The sequence below is a fragment of the Ursus arctos genome, unplaced genomic scaffold, assembly GCF_023065955.2.
Source record: "Ursus arctos isolate Adak ecotype North America unplaced genomic scaffold, UrsArc2.0 scaffold_3, whole genome shotgun sequence".
Classification (NCBI taxonomy): Eukaryota; Metazoa; Chordata; class Mammalia; order Carnivora; family Ursidae; genus Ursus; species Ursus arctos.
Window position 1 is genome coordinate 61,421,922 of NW_026622985.1, and position 14,517 is coordinate 61,436,438.

Genomic DNA, 14,517 nt, shown 5'->3' on the forward strand with positions numbered 1-14,517 from the left:
TCTAAAACTCGCCTTTACCGGGTCCTGAGCACTGTTCTGGGTCATTCATACACATTATTTAATCCTCACAACAGCTTATAAGGCGCACACTTTTATTCTCTCCAACTTACTAGGGGGGAAACAGAGAGAGGCTGACTAACTTGCCTGAGGTGAAACAGCTAGTTAGGGGTGGAACTGGGGTATGAACCCAGATGAGGCCATTCCGCCCAATCCTGAACTCTGTACTCTCTTATGAGGAGGAACATTCAGGAAAGACAGGCACCGTGAGTTGTGGTTTCCTTTAAGAGCTAAAAACTGCTTCCTTGAAAATAAAGGCTATTCACGCCCCTCCAACAATTATGGGCTTTCACAAGAGAGTATGTTCAGGGCGACTGAGTGTGACACACCACAGGGATCAACTTGAGTTCTCTTTAATTTATGTATTGAAAACTAAGTTGTTTGCAGACTTTGGGACTCTATTTTTAGTAAGACACGACTTGCCCTATTGCTGCCAGCGCACTACAAGCCCCCGGCGGGATTGCAACACCACCAGTTTGGGAAGTACCAGGCTGGCGAATAGACCTAAATGGAAAGATATTTATGTGATCGAGTTGGAAAAGGTAGCTGAAGATGCGTAAAACTAGACATCAGCAGTGTGTGTCAGACCTCCCATCTTCGTGCCTTTCTGGAAAAATGGGCAAGGAAAGTAGCTGGCAGAAGAGCAAACATCACGGTGTTGCAGTCGAGCTGCAGAGATAAGCTTCGGGGCATCCTGCTGCCTGCCAAGACTACAGGACAGAAGTCCCAGCAGCCACAGCACTTATTGCATAAGATTAAATCGCTGCTGGCTGAGAGTTTTGCCCTTTGAAACGGCAAAGGCAGGCGCTAGCGGAAGAATGAGCTACTTCTCCCGGGACATCCGCATGCGCGGACATCTGGGTCCCTGGACGCTTCAGGTCAGCGAGGTGACTTTGGTCAAGTCACTTAATATTACGATGAAAGGGTAAAGTACATACTTCCCTTAAGTCCCTTCTTGCTCAAAGCCCTGTGCTGCTTTGATTGAAGCGAGACTGGTGCACAATCCCCTTGAGGAGGGCTGGCTTGGACGCTGCATTTTCACGGCGTTTTCCTCCCAAGGCCTTCAGTCTTCTCCCCGTAATCCACCTCCTTATCATGTTCTTTTTCATTGCCAATGAATAGATTTTGTAAAGCCCTAGTGTGTCTCTGACCCAGAGACTCTAAAGCATGCATGGCTTGTATTCTATCCGTATCAGCATTATTCAGATGATAAGCCTAAAAACTATCTATATATCCAAATGCTACATCCTCAGACTTCCCTTGATTACTATGCACTTTTTCTTTACGCCATTAATTACAAACAGAAAGAATCCCACCTAAATGCATTTTGTGACATTTAATTAAAGAGAAGAAGCTATACGGGAGAAGTCTGTTTTCACACACTAGCACGTACCTTTCTGTTACATTTCAAATGATCCATTTGGACATAAAAGAGACAGTCGCATTTCATATGCTAATCATCACAAGGTTCTCGAAGGTTATACCCATGACCCAAGCTCTAGGTGGTTTTGTTATTTACTAAATGTGATGGTAACAGTTTTCCTCATACATCCAGCACACGCCAAGTACTTACTGTGGGTTGGGCAGTGTGCTTGATATGGACGGAACAAATAAAGAAAACATAGTCCTGCCCTTACGTCTAGTAAAGCAGGACAATGTGTGAGTAAATTAGTTGTAGCTATGCCCTGGAGTGTCTCTCCCTGTGTACCAGCCCCCCTGGCCTTGCACCCCCACTTCCCCACCTACACTCGGGAACTTGCAGCTGTACTATGTGACTTGACCCTTCGCCCCAGGTGAATGGACGTTGACCCACACAGGGCCCAGCATAGCATCTCTCCCAAGAATTCCGTCTAATTTAGTTTGGACAAGCCTGCTGAATGAAGAACTCAAAATAGAAAATGACGTCACAGCCACCTTCTGCTTGTCATGTCAGCTGAGAAGTAGAAAAAAATCAATCTGCAGGAAGAGTGGAATGTGACAGCATGGGAACAGGGGTGGGAGAGAGGGAGAGAGGGAGAGAGAGGGAGAATGGACGAGCGAATGAACCCGGAAGCATCATGCTACCTGCCAGCGGCCGCTCGCTGACCCTGCCTGAGGTCCGGCCATGTTCCAACACTCCGGGGCCTGAGGCGCCCTGCAGTTCTCTTTTCTGTTAAGCCTGCTCACATTTAAAAAAAAAAAAAAAAATGCTTACAACCAAGCGTTCTAACTCACAAATGAGTGAATTGTTATTAATGTGACAACTGAAATGGACGAAGGTGAGGTAGGAAAGCGGAACAGACTCCATTTTAGAATGGCTCCGTTTCTGCTGTTTTTCTGCCAGGCCCCGTTTACTCATGTTCTATATTTTGCCTCTGAATAAGCCAAAGAAGCTATGTTCCCACTTCAAGGGGAAAGCAAGAAAGTGAATCATTCTCTAACTTTTGTCCTAGGCCCCAGACACCTGATAACATCGAAAAAGAGCTGGATCTCAAACATGATCCAGGACATTCGCTTCAAACAAACCTCAGCTGACACTAGCATCAACACTCCTACCTTCAGTAACTTATGGAATAACACCTATTTTTCACCTGACATTTGCCTTTGATAGGACCCTACCCTGGATTCCTGGAGGAACTGGTACCCTAGACCCCTTTCCAATATAAATCCCTCAGCCCAAGCAAGAGTGAGACTCATTCTCCTTTTCTTTCTGAGTCTCCCAGACACTCTGTCCGCTATTCAGTCTGTCACTCATGCTATTCAATAAACCCTGCTTTCACTTTCTCCAGCTTGCATTTGATTTCTATCCTGCGCGAAGCCAAGAACCCTTTTGGCTGGTCCTGAGGGACACCCCCTAGGTCCTCGGACTCAGCCTGCCTGCATCAAAGGAAAACTTTTTATTTGTCTTACTGCTACATGTAGAATAAAAATAACAATCATATTTCATGATAAATAGGCCAATGACAGTTCATTTTTGTTTTTAAATTCTTTCCTTTATAAACATTCATACTCAGCAGCAACATTGCAAGACATCGAGCTTGACAATGGGGTGAACAAGACGCATAGCTGTGTTGGGCAACCTTATTCTGATCAAGGGCAAATTCAGGAAAAAGCACAAATGCTTGCAGGCTGTATTTCTCTTTCATTCAAAATGGCTTTGTTGTTGATCCTATGGGAGAAATTATATTCTTTTGGCTTAGGTGATCTGTTTATTGAAGAGAAGAATGCCAATGAGAAAACTATATTTGCTTTTCAGCCTTCGAAATATTATAATATGGTCCAATTTGAAAATTAGTAACACCAGAGAGCTTTTTCGAATTTTCATCTTCTGTGTTTGGACAGTGCCTTAACTTTTGCCACAGGAGTTCACCTGCATTAGCCCCCTTTATCCTCCCATCCCCTCCAGAAGATCTATTCCAGGAAATATTAGTATCCTGTTTAACATATGGAGAAACTGAGGCTCTGTGGAGCTTTCAAAGCATCTCTGTAAATTCTTTGACATTCTTCCCATCCAGAAGAGGGATCTACATCCCCTCCCCTGGAACGTGAGCAGGAGTTTCCAAGGCCTCCAGGAAAACCATGTGGCGAACAGGGCACAGTGTGGCCTGTGACACTGGGTTATAGAAGTCAGCCGCCTTCCACTTGCCTCTCTCCCGGGACAAGCACCCCTGTGGAGGAAGCGCAGCTGCCCGAAGCCACCATGCTGGAGAGGCCACAGGGAGGGACCACACTGTGTAGGGACAGGTGTCTGACAAGCCTGAGATGTTCCGGCTCCGGCTCTTTAGGACTCCCCAGGCCAGACAGCGGACATGTGAATGGAAAGGTTTTCTCGAGAACTGTAGCCCAGCCACGTGTAATGATAATTGCAGAAGGACCCAAACCTGCCTAGCGGGGCCTGTCAACACCCAAATGGTGAAGGATAATGCAAGCTTATTTTCATCTTATGCACTGAGTTTGGAGTGGTTTGTTGGCAGCAGGTCCTATGCGAAGTCACTTTCCCAGATCACTCAGGAACCTCCCAGTGGAGCTGGGGCTAGAATGAGTGCATTCCGTCCAATGTGGTGGTAACCAGACAGCTGCGGGCCCTGTGGACCAGAGAAGACTAAGGTACCGCCCCAGCCCTCCACACTCTGGGCCTCCTCCTTCCACCTCACCCCCACAGCAGCTCTTCCCTGCTGGACGTGAGCCCCACCACGACTGGCTTCTAGAAGGAAATGGCTCCAGGGCAGGACGGCCATTCCTCTGCACCATGCTGTGTGCAGGTGGCTTCTGGCACTTAGAGGTGCCAAGCCTGCTGCCAGCCTTGGCTTTCCCTCCCGTCCTTCTCCAGCGAGTTGGCTGGCTGTGTTTGCATTTGAAGACAGGCGGAGTTGCAAAGGTAGGTGGGGCCGTACAACCTGCCTGCAGAGTGTTGCTTGGCTCTGATGAATGAGGCCCAGTCCCTGCTCTCACATTTGGCTGGATCTACAGGAAAAATATGCGTGTTGTGGGCCCCAGCTGATCTTTCAATCTAGCTTCTCGGTTCTAAAATAAACATTCTCTGTTAAAATTGTAAATGTTCATCTGCTTCTTCCAAAGAGATTGGTAAAAAGGCATAAAATATATAAAAATCATGTTCGCTTGTAATGAACTCAGGGCGGCTGGGTGGCCTGCCCTCCGGTAGTGTCCCGGGTCTATCCTGCAGGGGGCGCCACTGACATTGAAAAAAAAACTTGGGAATGGCACCGCCTGGGTTACAGCCGTGCTGTGGTATGGTGTGCCAGGCAAAAATAAGTCATCTTTTTCATTTCTGGGGCATATGCATTTTCATTTGACATCTATATGTTTCGTGAATTGAATCGACAAATATTTACCAAGTATTGACTTTAATAAAAAGGTTTTTTTAAAATAATGAGAACCAGCTTATTTTTGCCTGTTGTAATATCAAAGTCCGATTAAAAGATTCATTGCCAAATTTGTATTTCTGCTTTCCAGGTTTCCCTTAATCAAGGCATTTCTGTATAGTAAGGAAGAAGGAGGAGGAGGAGGGGAAGGTGGAGGCAGAGTTTCAGGGTTGTGATAAGGAGTAAATAACATGGTTAGAACATTAAGCATAGTTCTGGCCCAAGACAGTGGCTCGATGAATGATAACTACTGATCATTGCTGCTCTTGCCTTATCTTTCCAAGTTTTCTCCACCAGGCAGATAAAAATGAGGTCAAACTAGCAGGACAATTGAAATTTCACTGACTGGCTGCTTGGTCACCATCTGCAGGGCCTTCACACCGCCTCCACCTGTGGGTTCCAGCCGGTATTTCTGGGACTCTCCAGAAGGTGTGTCACAGGCGTGCTTGAGCCAGGCTGCTGCCTGCGGCCTGCAGGCCTGCATGTGCCCTGCGCGTCACCAGAACGCCCTGTCTTCAGGGCTGTTCCCACCTGCGGATGTCTGGAGAACAAAGCTATGCTGTGGCCTGTGACACTCAGGTGTGGGGAGAGAAGGACCAGCTCTGTGTTAGTGGCTGTTGGAGGAATGCCAAACAGGATGGCCTGTGACCCCCCTGAGTTAGAATTTACAGACAAAGCTACTATTTAAAAAAACATACAGTGTCTTTCCTCTTCCTAGGAAACAGACGAGCACCTGCATCCCGGGGCCGGGGTGGGCCAGGAGTGTGTAACCGCCCCGACACTGAACTCGGAATCCCCACTTTCTTCGTCGGTTAAGTCTTTGTTACCAGGCCCAGCTCGTTGCCCCCACACCCCTTCTCCGGAGAGGTCTTCTCCCCTGGGGGTCTTTGCAGCTCTCTACAGAGAGTCAGCCCCATAGTGGGCCCAGCCTGCGTCCTCCTCCAGGAAGCTCTTCCACATGCGCAAACAGGCTACTGCAGGGCCACCTGCCAATCCACTAGTCTCTTAGGCTTAGGGCCCCCCACTTCGAGGCTGCTCTACGGAGCACCTCTCCTAGATCTCATCCTCCTCAAGAGACGCCACCGTGGTGGCCACAGGTTCTGTGGGCTCCTGCTGGGACTTGGTTCTTCCTGCCAGGAAGTGAAAATTCCAACACATGGCCTTAGGTAGCTTGGCCACTGAGGGGAGTGGGAAGAAACCAGTGTGTCGTGAGCACCTTCTAAATGTCAGCCATTATGGTAGCCACCTTCTCTCCTAACTGTACTAGGATTCCCCTTTGAGAGAAAGGGGTGACAGGAGCTGACTTGGTCCTGGCCTCCAACCAACTCTGGCCAAATCAGAAGGTCATGCTTCTCACAGACTCTCTGTCTCTACGTCCCCTGAGGGAATCTTTGCTTATAAACAGTCATGCCTCATGGTGCCATGAGAGATAGCAACTCCTTCAAGAGATAGGCTGAACATGACTCAGTACAACACAGTTCTGGCCACCATGTTTGTTCCTCCTACATGGCCTTTAAACTGGCCCCAGATGCTGGCTCTACCCATTTGTCACTCTGGAAACATTCTGAGTCTGCAATCAACTACCCACAGCCCCTCCTTGAATGTGTCTCCTCGTCCTGAGGTCCAAAGTCCTGATAATCTCCTCCAGCGAACCTCCAGTTTCTCCAAGGGGCCCAGGTTCCCCAAGGACAAGTGTCTCCTGGTGCTTCTCCTCCTAGTGGTATCACTCTTTCATCCCTGATACTGCTAGCTGCTGATCACATACACACGCTCCCTCGATTTCTCTCTCTCTCTTTTCTGGTTTCTCTTTCATTGATTTTTGCTCTTATCTTTATTATTTCCCTCCTTCTACTTATTTTGGGTTTAGTTGATTCTTTTCTAGTCTCTTAATGCGGAAGCTTAGATGATTGATTTAAGACTTCCTTTTTAATATGAGCATTTCGTGCTATATTTTTTTCTCTAAGCACTTCCTACAACTGTTATAAGCTGTATTTTCACTGTTATTCATTTAAAAATACTTTATTTACCTTGAGACGTCTTTTCACTGAATAACCAGTGGAGTATTTAGAATTGACTTGTTTAATTTCCAAATATTTGGGTATGTCCTAGATATCTTTCTGTTTTTATTTCTTTTTTCTCTAATTCTGTTATGGTCATACATATTATTGTCAACATACTTGGTATGCTTTCAAATATTTAAGAAAATTCCAAGGCTTATTTAATGTCTCAGAACATGACCTATCTCGGCACTTTAAAAGAATGTGCGTTTTGCTGTTTTGGAGCGGATTGCCATCTGTTGATAGATTTTCCCTTGAGAACTGGCCACATTTCCCTCGTTCTTTGCTAACTAACTCTAGATTGTATTCTAAACAATTTGATACGACGTTGTGAGAATCTGAATCCTGTTAAAATCCTTTGGAGATTGTTGGATTTTTTTTTCCTCCAGAGAGAAATCTAGAGAATGTTGGTTTTGTTTGCAGCCAATGAGCCTAGTTAGATACAGATGGCCAGTTCTGTGGGACCGCGGCTTCACTCCGAGTCAGATCTCAAAGTGGTGGCCATGCTGTTCTGGGTCTGTTTTCATGCATAGGCAGCTTTGTCACTAGCCCGACGTTGTGTTGGTTTGTACACAGAACTAGGCTTGCCCCTCTCCAGTTCTGACTTCTCCCAGATTTCCCTCACACTCTCAGGTGCCCAGGAACACTTGAAGCTGGTTTTTATGGCCAGAAAGATGAGTTCCTCTGAGAATTTTATTTGGATCACTCTGTTATCCAATTCCTTATGACTGGTGTTGCATTCTGGGCAAAATGGTGAGGAAAAGAGGAGTGAAAACAATAATGGGGACTTCTTCCATACTCTTTGGACCACTGGGAACCCTTCTGCCAGATTCCTCTGACAAGAGAGACTAGTCTTTCCTCCATGTGTTAGGTCTCAGGCCCACAGGCACTGTGGTGAAGTTCCAGACTGGGGTCGCCCTTGTGTGAGAGATAGGAGGGGGAAAAAAAGGAAAAAAGTTGATGTGTGGCACACTTTTCAGCTCACGGAGCCCCCTTTCCTGCTCTGGTCAAGAAAGAAGTTTTCTCTCAGAATTCTGATGTCCATGCCTGTGCACCATTCCATAACCAGGGCCACTATCAGATCAGAGCAGTGAGAAGAAAAAGGAAAAATAACCCCAAATATCCCAATACTGGTTTTTCTTACATTTTTGTCTTTCCTCTCCAACCTACCTTCCACTGCTGACTTCTCAGATTCCTTAAAGAGTTGGGGTATTTTGAATTGGTTTTTAGCTACAATTTGTGAGAGGGATAGGCTGAAGGCTCACTTCATCTTGCCCAGTGATGCCAGTCTCAGTAATATTTGATACCCAACAATTAGTGAATTCTATATAGAACTTGCCTCTCCCTGTCCTTCCCTCTTTGGGAAGGCTTTTAGGAATGCTAGTTATGTGGGAATTTTAGAGATTTTGAGGGAATCTGATTTGCTTTGTCTGGTAGTCCTCATGTGACCCATTTCATATTGGTAGGTTTCAACCTTTCAGGAATCACAGTGATCCAGTGTCCCAGTCTTATGTTCCCATTCTGGAAACACACCCTATGGCTACTACAAACATTACCTGTAATACTTAGTGTCATTGTTGGTCTGTATGTCTATTTCCTCCTTGAGGTTCCTTGAAGGCAGAGAATTTATATCAGCCTTCTGAGCTCCTTCCAGTCTCTGGTACATAGCAGGAATGTGATTTCAAAAATATTTTTAATTGTCTGACTTTGCCTTAAAATTGACTTCCAGATTCTTGGCATCATGAGTGATGCCAATGAGTGGTATTTTTCTGGTTTTCTTAAACATGTCTGCTAACAACAATATACCACCCATCTCTGAGAACGAGCTTGTCATGACAGTGACTCATCCCTGAAAGGGTCAACACTTGACCAACATGAGCGTCCTGGAGCTAGCGGGAGAGGTCCCACCGAATCTTCTCTACTTCAGAGACAGGTAAACGAAAGCCCCAGGAAGTCAGATGTCTTTCCCTTCAACCTACAATTATTAATCACCATGAAGAAATTGAAATGGAGAATCTGAGTCAACCCAGACTCATCATGGCAGTTCTGATTTCAATTTCCCTCAGCTGCATAGCAGACAGCTCAATAGACCTTTACAAGTCACTCATTTTTACTTTTGCATGAAGACGTCATTTAAGAATACATTTTCTGCCTTTCTCTGTGTCTCTGCCTGCATTGATAACCAAACGCATGGTGCGCCATGCTTCCCTGACATCACTGTGTCTTGCGCTGTTGGAGCCTTTCCATTCTATGGGGGAACAAAAGGCTTAAAGATATTTTTTTAGTTAAAAAAAAAAAAAGGCATTTACATTCTACTGGTGTGTGAGTGCAGGCAGGACAATTTCGTGTTCTTTTCCAAGGCTTTTCCATAGGCGGGGAACTCTGCATCCGAGAGGTATCAGCAAGATGTCACATCAGCGATTCACCTGCATGTTCTAAATTGAGCACCTGCCCTGTCTGGCTGAAGGCTACATTTATCACATCTCCCGGAACAGCTCCGCACCCTCAGGAACTGCACTGAATCACACACACACCTCACACTGTCACAAAATCGCTTCAGATGGGAATTTGATTTCCTCCAGAGAATTTTAAATTCCAGCAAATGGGTGCCAGTAAACAGAAAACGCTTCAAGGCCTGTGCCACAGACTCGGGCTTCATGCAAGGCTGCGGCGGAGCAGAAGTAGCAGGGAATCTCCGCCGTCTGGGGAGCAGAAACCTGAGCTCCCTTGACAGGAAGCAGGATCCTGTCCTTTGCTGGAGAGCCCAGGGCCGGGCAGTGAGCTGTGGGACTCCAGGAATGTGTCTGTAGCTCCCTGCTCATTAGCCATTTATCTTCGTTTTCGCTCGCCCGAGTGCCAGTGCCTGTGTTCTCAGTGGTGGTCAGTGTCCCAGATCTGGGCCTTCGGAATTCGTTTTAATCATGCATGGCAAGACACACGGCCATGGCAATGACGTTCACGAAGAAAGCTCATGGCTCCCCAGAGGAGGGGCACCCCATGCCACGCTGCATGGGAAGTACCGAGGCCAATCAGGAGGCGGAGGAAAGTGGTGGGAATTGTGGCTGAAGGGCTTTCCTGTGGTCTCTATGGGAAGGAATGGGCAAGCATATGTAGGTAAGTTTGGAATTGCTTAGTCTCAGGAATCCCAGCAGATTCTGGGGCATAGGGGCTGCCCCTAGTTGCCGGGTCCTTGGCTCTGGGGGTTCGGGCAGGTGGGTGACCACCTAGAATGTGGGAGCGTATAAAACAGGCAGTTGGGGGAAGGGGCTAGGGATTGGTGAGTGTGTGCGTGAAGGCGCCCTTGTAGCTGCCTGTCATCTCCAGGAATTAGCTCACCCCGAGAGAGGCCGTCCCTCCTGGTCAGCAGGTGCCCAGATGTCAAAGCATCAAAATATAGAAAATAAAAATCGTGGTTAATACCCTGTCTTTACCGCTGCTCCTTCTGTCACTGGCCGTGCGAGAGGCACTTACAAAGTACTTCCCAGAGTTAAACTGGACTGAATTCGGGGTCCGACTGTGCTGTTAAGAAATCACCCACTTCAGCTACTGGAGCTACCTTGAAAAAACACTGAATGGAAACTTCCCTACTTTTCAACTGATGCCTCCGCTGCTCTCCAGGCTCTTAGCTACCCATTTTTGCTTGTGTTTTTCAACCATAAGTATTTTCATTATTTCATCTATGTCCTCGAATTTCTTGGGGCAATAGACCTCTCCAGAACTCCAAGGCTCACATATTTCCCACCCCAATCCAAAGGCTTCGGTCATTTTGACATTTTTGTATGTTTTCAGCTGCTTCTCCTTTCTCTCCCCTCCCCCTGAAGGAAAAGCATCGGTGCCAATGAGTCCTACACAGAGCATGGGCTTTTTCAGAGCCCAAAGGCCCTTAAAAATCATCTAAACTAGAGTGAGTTGCCTGCAAGAGAGGTGTTCCGCTGGTCAGGCAGGAGAGAAGCAGCTGCAAACAAAAAAGATAGTTATGCGTCCTCGAAGAGTGGACTCCATCAGAGCAACACTGAGACGCTCGGCTACTTTTTTCTTTTAATTTCAAGACCCCCGTTGATTTCCCTTATTTGCCCTGTTCTGGTTCTCCATGGGAACCATGCATGTGGGATGTTTGTATATATATAAATTTATTCTGAAAACATTTACCAAGTACTTGTGAGAAGCCAGGCATTGAACTCAGTCTCGGGCATGCAAAGAAATTGCTTTCCTATTAAGGCATGCTTTGTACCCTCAAGGAAAATGAAAGTAGGTAGAGAGTAAAGGCACCAAAGAGCTCTAGACTCTGCAGCGGGAGTCTATCAGCATAGAGGGCACCTAAAACAGGAAGCAGAAATTTCCTTCCTGCCTATTTTTTTTGATCTGGAGAACAAAATAGGGGACTTTGTAGAGAGTCTCTGTATACTTTTGCTATAATCTCGTATTTATTTTCTAATGTCTGAAATATCCAGAGACTCAGTTGAGAAACTTTTGTTATATCACCAAACTTCTTGCCTTTACTATGGTGACTATATTAATTTTTTTGCAGGAGGGAGTGGTGTTGACAAAAAGTCTCTTCGTGGAGGGTCTCTTTCTACTTTCTACTTCTCTATGGCCCTGCTTCTGGCATAATGTGGACCTACTGAATAGAAGTATGGGCTTTTGCATGTGTGTCAAAAGATTTAAAAGTATGAAGGTATTTGACATAGAATATTTTATTTCATAGGAGTGTATGTGACTCCATAATTATAAACCACCTAATGTGACACAGTGGCATTAGCTAAAATATTCTGAAATTGAAATTGAAATTTGTTTTTTCTCGGGTGGTGGTAGTAGTGGGGAAATAATGCCTGGAGATTTTCACCGGTTATGGTAAGTAAAAGCCATGGTCAATACAGAGAGCAAAATGTGGAAAATCTGAGGAAGGCTAGACTGACTCTCCAACCTATGTGGATGATCCGAGAGTTTGATCTTAAACCCCACGTTTCGCACTGGAAATGTCCATGTCATGGTTCTACCCAATAAGAGGTTCTGGGAAACTGTTCCAACATGGCGCAACCCAGACACCTGACTGTGAACCACCGCTTCCTTCCTTTTCCCTCCACATCTTCTCTCTTCACCAATCCTCCTCTTCTCACCTTGCTTCAGGCAGCAGGAGTAGGTGGTAGAAAAAAAAAAAAAAACAATAGAACCACTTATTAAAGAACCAAGCCACGAACCTTTGCCTCTGTTTGCCTTTTCGTTTTCTGATTCAGTCAAGGTAAAATCATCCGCTGTAAAAGTAGAAATTTAGAGAAGCGTTTACAAAGTCCTTCTAAGAGTAAACAGAAACAGCCACCTTCCCTCAACCTCCACTCAACTAGGCTGTGACATTAGGTAAAATTTGTGCCCAGCACCTTAACTCCCTTGGTGGTATTTAGATTCGTTTCCAATTGAGAAGCAGTTATTTATCTTTTTTCAATTTGTTTTGCCTTTACTGGGGAGGAGTTTGTCAGAGCCAAACTCCAAAGGTCATGTTATTGTGTTTCTTATTATATACTTGGAGGGAAAGACCACCTGAGTAAAATCAAAGTTATTTTAAAACTTAAAATACCACTATACTATAGCCATCTGCTATTCTGCCGGATAAGCTATAGTCATACGTTTAGGCTGTGTGCATTTTCTGTGTCTAGCATAATGGCTTCTTAAAATTAAAGATGTAAGTTAGCCCTCATCAGAGAAACACCACCATAGTAAAGCTTCCCAAATTGGCATAGTGAAGTGTTGATAGTAGACTCTAGAGGGGACAGACGGTCCCTGAAGAGTAAGCAAAGTATTGAATGGAGAATAGAAACCCAAACCAGCCAGCAGGTACTCTGTGCTGATCTGACTTTAGCAAGAACAATGACAAAAAGAACCTCAGCGAGCAACCTGCCGGGCACTTCCTCTATTTTATATGTATTACGTGTATTACCTCATTTATTACTTCAAAAGATCATTTTGAGGGATACCGCTTAATACCTCCATTGTGCCTGTGAGAAAAATTGTAAATGTTAAATGAATTGCCCAGCTAGTAAGTGATAGAACAGGGATTCAAAACCAGTCTTAATCCACATCCTCATATTTTGTATTTGATCCTCAGAGCATCCAATATGGTGCTGGCTACCTAAGAAATAAAGAATATACTGATCCATTTTTGGATAATTGAGCCACGTAGTACAAAGAGAAAACAAACAAACAAAATAACCGAAGGGGATCACCAACCACCCTACCTCCCTCTCTTCCCTGTAGCCTAACCATTTTGCACATTATGCACTCATGCAGCACTTACTGAGCATCAGGTGTGTGCCTGGTACTGTGCTGGTGGGACCCAGCAGTAGGTAAGACACAGCTCCTGTATTTAAGTGGTGCGTAGCTCAGTAAGAGACTTCTGAAGGCAAACAGATAATGTTTAAGCAATCAAATGATGTGGCAAATGGAATGATATTAGCAGACCACAGGGGCGCTGGGCAAGACCGGCTTCCAAGAGGAGGGGACTTCTGGGCAGAGATGTGAAGGATGAACAGCAAGAGGAAGGGAGAGGACAGGTGAGAACTTACTAGATCGAAGGGATGATGTGAGCCCAGGTGGGACAAAGAGATGCTGGAGATTTCCAGCAGTTCATTATCGCTGAGTGAAACGTGTGACGTTGGCAGCGCCCGTGATTTTGGACAGGGAGGCAAGGGTCACAGTGAAGACAAGCTCCAGAGACACAGGATGAGGAGAGAGATAGATGGAAAACATAGTACAGACATAGAGGGTAAGGCAAAGAAGAGCCAGGAGCGACTGTCCTATTACTGTCTGCTGACATAATCACAACTATTAGTGTCGTTCATGTCTGTGAATTGTTTCTCCCTGAATTTCTCCCATTTTCTGTTAAAACAAATGCAAACTAGCTCCTTTACAATTTTTGTAGGTATTTCATGACACGTTATGATACATCATGGCCAGCAGATGGCACTGAGTATACAGAAAATGAACATTCTGCACACTAATTTTTTAGTGGGTCTTTCCTATTTATTAAGAAAAATTAATCCAGTTTTTATAATACAGTAAACTATTTTGATAAGTATGGGGAATAAACAAGTCTATATTTCAGGTTAAGATAGTTTTGCTTTTCACAATGTTGTAAAAAGAGTCCAACGAAGACCCACTCTTCATTTAAAATAACTGGACTTGGCTAGATTACTTTTCTGACCAAATTTCAGCATTTAACTCTTCATATAACTGCGCAGTGTGAACGTACTGTGCCTTAATAGTTTGAATGCCTGGCTCTCCCTTTCTCAGAAGACTCTTCTCCATCTGGGGAACCCTGGAATTTGATGAGGGTCCAGAACTGAGAAAAGACAAGCATCACATAGGCATACAGTCCCCTCTCTGGACAATGGCTGCTGTGTGATAGGCTCCTAGGGATGATCCTGGGGACCCCCGTAATGTTCTAAAAAGAGAGGTGTTTCCTTAGCGGCACCATCTCTGAGTGGTCAGGAAAATTCGTGGGAAACGAGCATGGGTGAAGGACTGCAAGTAGGCTTTCTGCAGTCAGG